Consider the following 6,000-nt stretch of genomic DNA (forward strand, 5'->3'; position numbering starts at 1 on the left):
CAGGGGCCAGAGAGATAGTAGGGCACTTGCCTTGCATGCGGCCGAACCCGGTTTGATCCCCAGCACCCTATAGGGTCCCTTGAGCACCACCAGGAATAATTCCTGAGTAGAGAGCTAGGAGTAACCCCTGAGCATCACTGGGTGTGACCCAAAGGAACAAAACAAAATCAGGCAACCTGAATCAGAGGTAAATCGGGAAGCTGCATATTGGGGCCCCCATTGTCAGCTGGATGCCCACATTTGGGTTGCTTTAGGTCCCTAAAGACTTTCCATCTTTAGGGGGGAGAAGCCGCAGACGAAGGGGCTCCTGCTCACTGCGTCTCCTGAGTCCAGCTCCAGCCTGGCAACTGCTGTATTATTAGCAACAGCCCACGGCTCCACAGCCTCCAGCTTGCAGGGACTCTGCACGCAGTTTTGCATTTGATCCATCTGGCCATGGGGGTAAGTGGAAATGATGAGCCCCACTGGGTGAGTGAGAAGACCGAGGCTTAACTTCACGGCCCCAACTGTCTGCTCTGGTGCACTCCACCGAGATTCCAAGCACCAGGAATCACTGAACTCTGACTAGGGGCTGAAGTCTGTAGGAGGTGGAGATAGATGCTCTGTGATCCCCGAGAGATGATGTCTAGCGACCGGAAGCAGATACATGACATGCACCTACAAGACCTTATCATGGTGTAGTGGGGAGACTGGAGCAATAGTATAGCGGGAAGGGCACTTCCCTTATGCACAGCCGACCCAGGTTTGATCCCCAGCATCCCATATGGTCGACCAAGCCCCTCCAGGAGTGATTCCTGAATGCAGAACCTGGAGTAATCACTGAACATTTCCAGGTGTGCACCCACAACCACACTCACACCCCCCCACACACACACACAAAGAGTGCAGTTGGGGGGAGGTGAGAGAACAACAGTTAGGGCACCTGCCTCATATACTCCCCGCCCTCAGGACTGGCCCCATGCGGTCCCCTGGACTATCTTGGGATGTGAGCACTGCAGAACTGGCCTCAGGTCAGAACTGGCCTTGAGTCAAAACTGGCCTTGCATTGCATCCTTGGGTGCTCTGCCCAGTTGGCTAAGAATTGCTGGTGGAATCCCCAGGCTTCCTGGGCATTGCTTGGAAGATGTGCACACCACTACCCCACCCCACCCCACCCACCCCCCAAAAAAGAGAAAAATTTCAGTGGGTCTTTTTTCTTTAAGACAAAACGTGTTGTACGCTTCAAAGCAAGAAGCTTGACTCTAGTAGAAGTTTTGGGAATCTTTCTGGAACAGGAAACACTGCAGTGGGGTGGAAGACTGTAAGATGGGTGGGCAGGGGAACGGGGTGATGGGCCTCTTTGTCCTCTTCCAGTGTCCTCTTCCAGGAGGCACTCAGCAGCTGAATAAATGAATGAGAGAATAAATGATTGAGGAGATGAGTGTTGGAGGGGTGGTTACCCTGGATCATTAGGAGGTGGAGGGGTTGGGCTCTCTCCCCAGACAACTGGGGCAAACCCATGGAACTAGTACTTACTCCCTGGTTGCAGGGGTGAGGGTGGGCGAGCCCCCTCTTGGGGGACCTCTATCACTTAGATGCTAGAGAGCCGGCGTCCACTCTCCTGAATCACCACCCTTTGCCCAAGCTGCTGGCCAGGAGGGAGCAGATGTTCATTCCTCCATGTTTTGCAGCTTGTGGAACAGCCTCTGGGAATGATGGCACCCCATTCTTCTGACTCTGGTTCCCCACTTCACCGCTCTCTTCTCCGGCTCTCCATCCCCTCTATCTCGCCCAGTCCTTGGCTAGTCCTGACTCCTTAAATCTATTCACTACCTGCCCCCCACTCCACTTCTTGGACACTGATGACCATGACCTTTCCTGGTGTGAATGTGGCTGGCTCAGCAGCCCCCAGTCCTGGGAAGGTCCTGGGAAGCTGTGGCATCCAGGGCAGGTGGCTGAGTGACCCCAGATGCGGGCCTGCCTAGCTCGCTCCTCTGCCAGAGGCTCCTGGGGCTGATCTGCTCTTTGGCCTCCCTCCCGCCCGGCCTGTGACTCAGCAGAAGATTCTGGCTGCTTCTCCTTCTCCTCCCGGGTTCCAGGCACCTCCTCGCTCTTCACTCTGAAGTTGATCCCATCTGCCAATCCCCCAGTTGGCAAACTCCTTCAGGACTCAGGCCTCTACCATGTCCCCCCTACGGGGGCTTCTTCCAGCAATTCTCCTCAGACTCTTTCTCTGAGCTGACCCCTCTTTCAAACCTTGAACCTACTTTTTGTGTGTCCTTGGGCCACACCTGGAGGTGCTCAGGGCTTACTCCTGGCTCTACACTCAGAGATCACTCCTGGCAGGCCCAGGGAACCCTACGGGGTGCTGGGGATTGAACCCAGGTCAGCTGCATTCAAGGCAAGCACCCTCCCCGCTATACTATCACTCCAGCCCATCTACCTCCTCTTCCAGACAAGTGATTCCCACCCCCCTACCCCCCCCCCCCACCCCGCCCAGAGCCCCTGGCAGCCTCAGCCTCTTTCTCCTCCAAGGGCCTGTTGACTCTGATGAGAAATAGTCGCCTCCATGCCCAGATCCTGGGCCTTTCTGCCCTCCTTCCCCCCACCCTGTAACTGAGCTGTGCCAACATGGCACCTGCTAAGGCCCTATGTTGAGTGGGTAAGGGTAAGATTGTGTGTGTGTGTGTGTGTGTGTGTGTGTGTGTGTGTGTGTGTGTCTTGCGCCTGCCTTTGTCACTGTGAGATTGTAAGTTTAACTCTGGGCAGTGACCCACATCTTGAGTCACAGAGCTCTGTGTCTTCCCTCCACTGGACCCTGGGCCCCCAACCCAGCCACAACAGAATATAGAATGTCTGACACCCAGACAGAGAGGGGTGTGGAAGCACAGCGACTGGAGTGTTTGACCCCTGGCAAGCACCTCAACTAACAGATGCATCAGCACATGTTCAGAAGCACGCCCCTGGGCGAGTGTGTGGGCACCAGAGTGACCCTTGAGTATGGCCAGCACCATTACTATATGAGTCAGTGGACACCTGCCAGCCATATGTCTAAGCTTTGTGATTAAAGAGTGTGTGTGAGAACACCAGAGTGATAGTATAGTGGGGAAGGCGCTTGCCTTGCAAGCTGCCAACCCGGGTTTGATCCCTGGAATCCTGTATGATCCTCTGAGCACCGCCAGGAATGACTGCTGAGTGCAGAGCCAGGCGTAAGGAGGCCCAGGGGCACCCTGTAGCTAGAAAGTGTGGGTCAGGGAAGGCCAGGCTGCCATGGTGCTGTCTGGGCCAAATGCACAAGCCGGGTGTCACTCAAAATCTTTCCCTTTCCCCTCTCGGTGATGTGTCAAGGGTCACATGCTGGGGGGTGGCTCCTACAACTCCAGTTTCAGGGCTCCACACTCCTTTTTTTTTTTTTTTGCCCATACCCGCTGATGCTCAGGGGATACTCCTGGCTCTGCAGTCAGGAATTACTTCTGGCGGTGCTCAGAGGACCATATGGGATGGTCCCAGGGATCGAACCTGGGCTAGTAAAGTGCAAGAAAAACGCAGTCCCCGCTTTTTCTCTGGCCCTCTTTTTCATTTCTCCTCCCAGTCCCACCCTAGAAGTGGGAAGTCCCTGTGATGTCAGCCTCAGGAAACCCCCCCCCCCCACGGCATCACCCAGTACTGAGGCATAACTGGCGCTCAGCAACTGTTGGTGAATGCAAGAGATTGTAGATGTTGAAAATTAATGACAAGTATGGACATTCTTTTCTAGATTCAGGTCTTAGGGCAAAAGTTTCCAATTTTTTACCATTGAAATCCACTATTAGCTTGCTGTATTTGTCTTTTATGACTTTTATTAATGTTGAGGTAGGTGATTTCTATTCCCAAAATACGGTGTATTTTTTTTGTAAATAAATGGTGACTTTGTTAAAAGCTTTTCTTGATTACATTGATATAATTTTTATATCTTTTTGTAATTATTATGTGTTAAATTAATCAATTTGCAAAAATACCCGAAAGAACCAAACTAAGCAAAAAGAAATTGTAAATTTTGGCGGCCAGAGCGACAGTACAGTGGGGAGGGTGCTTGTCTTGCATGCAGCTGACCTGTGTTCAACCCCCAGCATCCCATATAGTCAGTCCCCCAAGCCCTCCCAAGGGTGATTCCTGAGTGTAGTGTGTTCCCTCCCCAACAAAACAAAACAGAAACAAGAAATTGTCCATCTTCTGGGAACTAGCCAACAGGCTTGTTTTGAGCAGTGGGGGTCACTGGTTTCTCATTCTCAAAGGCTGGTGAGGTGACTCAGAGGGCTGGAGCACATTTTGCATGCAGGAGGCCCGGGTTCCATCCCTGCCACCATATGGTCCCAGCACAAAACTGGAAGTAGCCCCTGAGCAATCGTGGCTCAGGGGCTACTTGGGATGCCAGGGATTGAATCTGGGGTGGCTGTGTGCCTTCCCTGCTATACTATCTCTCTGACCCAAGGCAAACTCTACACCCTGTCCTACCTCTAGACCCTGGGGACCTTGACTAGACAGCAGGCCTTCCCTCTCCCCTGTGCCAGCAGGTCACACACTCTCTATCCCCTCTGGTGAGAGGAAACTCAGTTGTGTGGGGAGAGTCAGGCCTGCAAGGGGCAGTCCCCTCCTCCTCCCCCAGGGGGGTACCTCTGAGGTGTAGAATAGCAACCCCGTGACCCTCGCTCATGACCCACTCCTCTGCATCCAAGTTATGTGAATCAAGAGGTCCCTGAGCCCCCCAGTATGGTTTCTCTACAGTTCACAGGGGCAGGGATGCCCGTCCTTGCCATTCGAGTGGCCAGAAGTGAGGCCAGTCCATAGGAAAAGGAAAGAGTGTCGACAGAATGCCCAGGCCAGGTCGGAGGTCCAACCTCCACCTGATGCCATGCGTTCAGGGCCCCATGTTCTGCAGTTCCACCCTCCGTTCCCTCCAAGAGCCAGCGATGCGCCAAAAAGCATCGTTAACTGTGTCTGGAGAGTGCAGGGGGGTGGTTGAGGGCATGGTTCACCCACAAATCAGTGTCCAGATCCTGCCAAGGCACTGCTGCTTCACCAACCCCGAGCTCTGGGCAGAGGAAATCTGGCTGATGAGCTCCGTGAAGGGAGCCCAGCCTCTAGTTCTGGTGTCAGCTGACTCCCCAGGGACTCCAAGCAAGGGAGAGCTTCTCCTCCTGTCCCTGGGCTCCCACCCACCAGCCACGGCATCCTGGTTCCTTTTTGGGGGGGATGGTCACACCTGGCAATGCTCAGGACTTACTCCTGGCTCTGTGCTCAGGGATCACTCTTGGTGGGGCTCAGGGAAGCTCAGGGATGCTGGGGATTGAACCGGGGTCAGCCATGTGCAAGGCCAAAGCCCCTCCACTATTGCTCAGGCCCTTTTTTTGTTTTTGTGCCACACTTGGTGATGCCCAGGGGTTACTTCTGGTTCCATGTTCAGGAATCACTCCTTATGGAGGTCTTTGGCCCCTATGCATGGAGTTGAATCAGGGATAACTCAAGGGCGGGAAGCCTTTTTACATCTGGAAAGATCTTCCAGGATTTCCCCAGGGGAGGCTAGGTCATTAAAGGTCGACAGCTGAAAAATCTGAGATGTCTGCATCCAATTCTTCTTTGTTTTGTTTTATTGATTTATTTGGTTTCGGTTTGAGGTCACACCCTATGCTCTGGGTCCTTACTCCAGGTCCTGTACTCACTCCTGGCGCAGCAGCTGGGGGACCTTGGTGGCAGGGGTGGGGTGGGGTGGTGGTGGAACGGAAATGGGAGTGGCAAATGCCATAACTCCTGCACTTGCTCCCCAGCACCCCAATTCTTTGATACAGAAGCAGAGGTCCAGGGAGAGAAAGAAACTTGTTCAAGGTCACCCAGCAAGACCAATAGCAAAGTGTGCTCCTTGTTAATACCAACCTCCCGCACAGCTCCAGAATCCTGGGAGAGGCAGCTCCAGCGATTTCCCGGATATCCTGCGCCCCAGCCCCCCCCCTCCCCCCCACCGCAGAGCTACAGACTGAGCTGGGG

This window comes from Sorex fumeus, unplaced genomic scaffold (assembly GCF_029834395.1).
Source record: "Sorex fumeus unplaced genomic scaffold, SorFum_2.1 ptg000199l, whole genome shotgun sequence".
Classification (NCBI taxonomy): Eukaryota; Metazoa; Chordata; class Mammalia; order Eulipotyphla; family Soricidae; genus Sorex; species Sorex fumeus.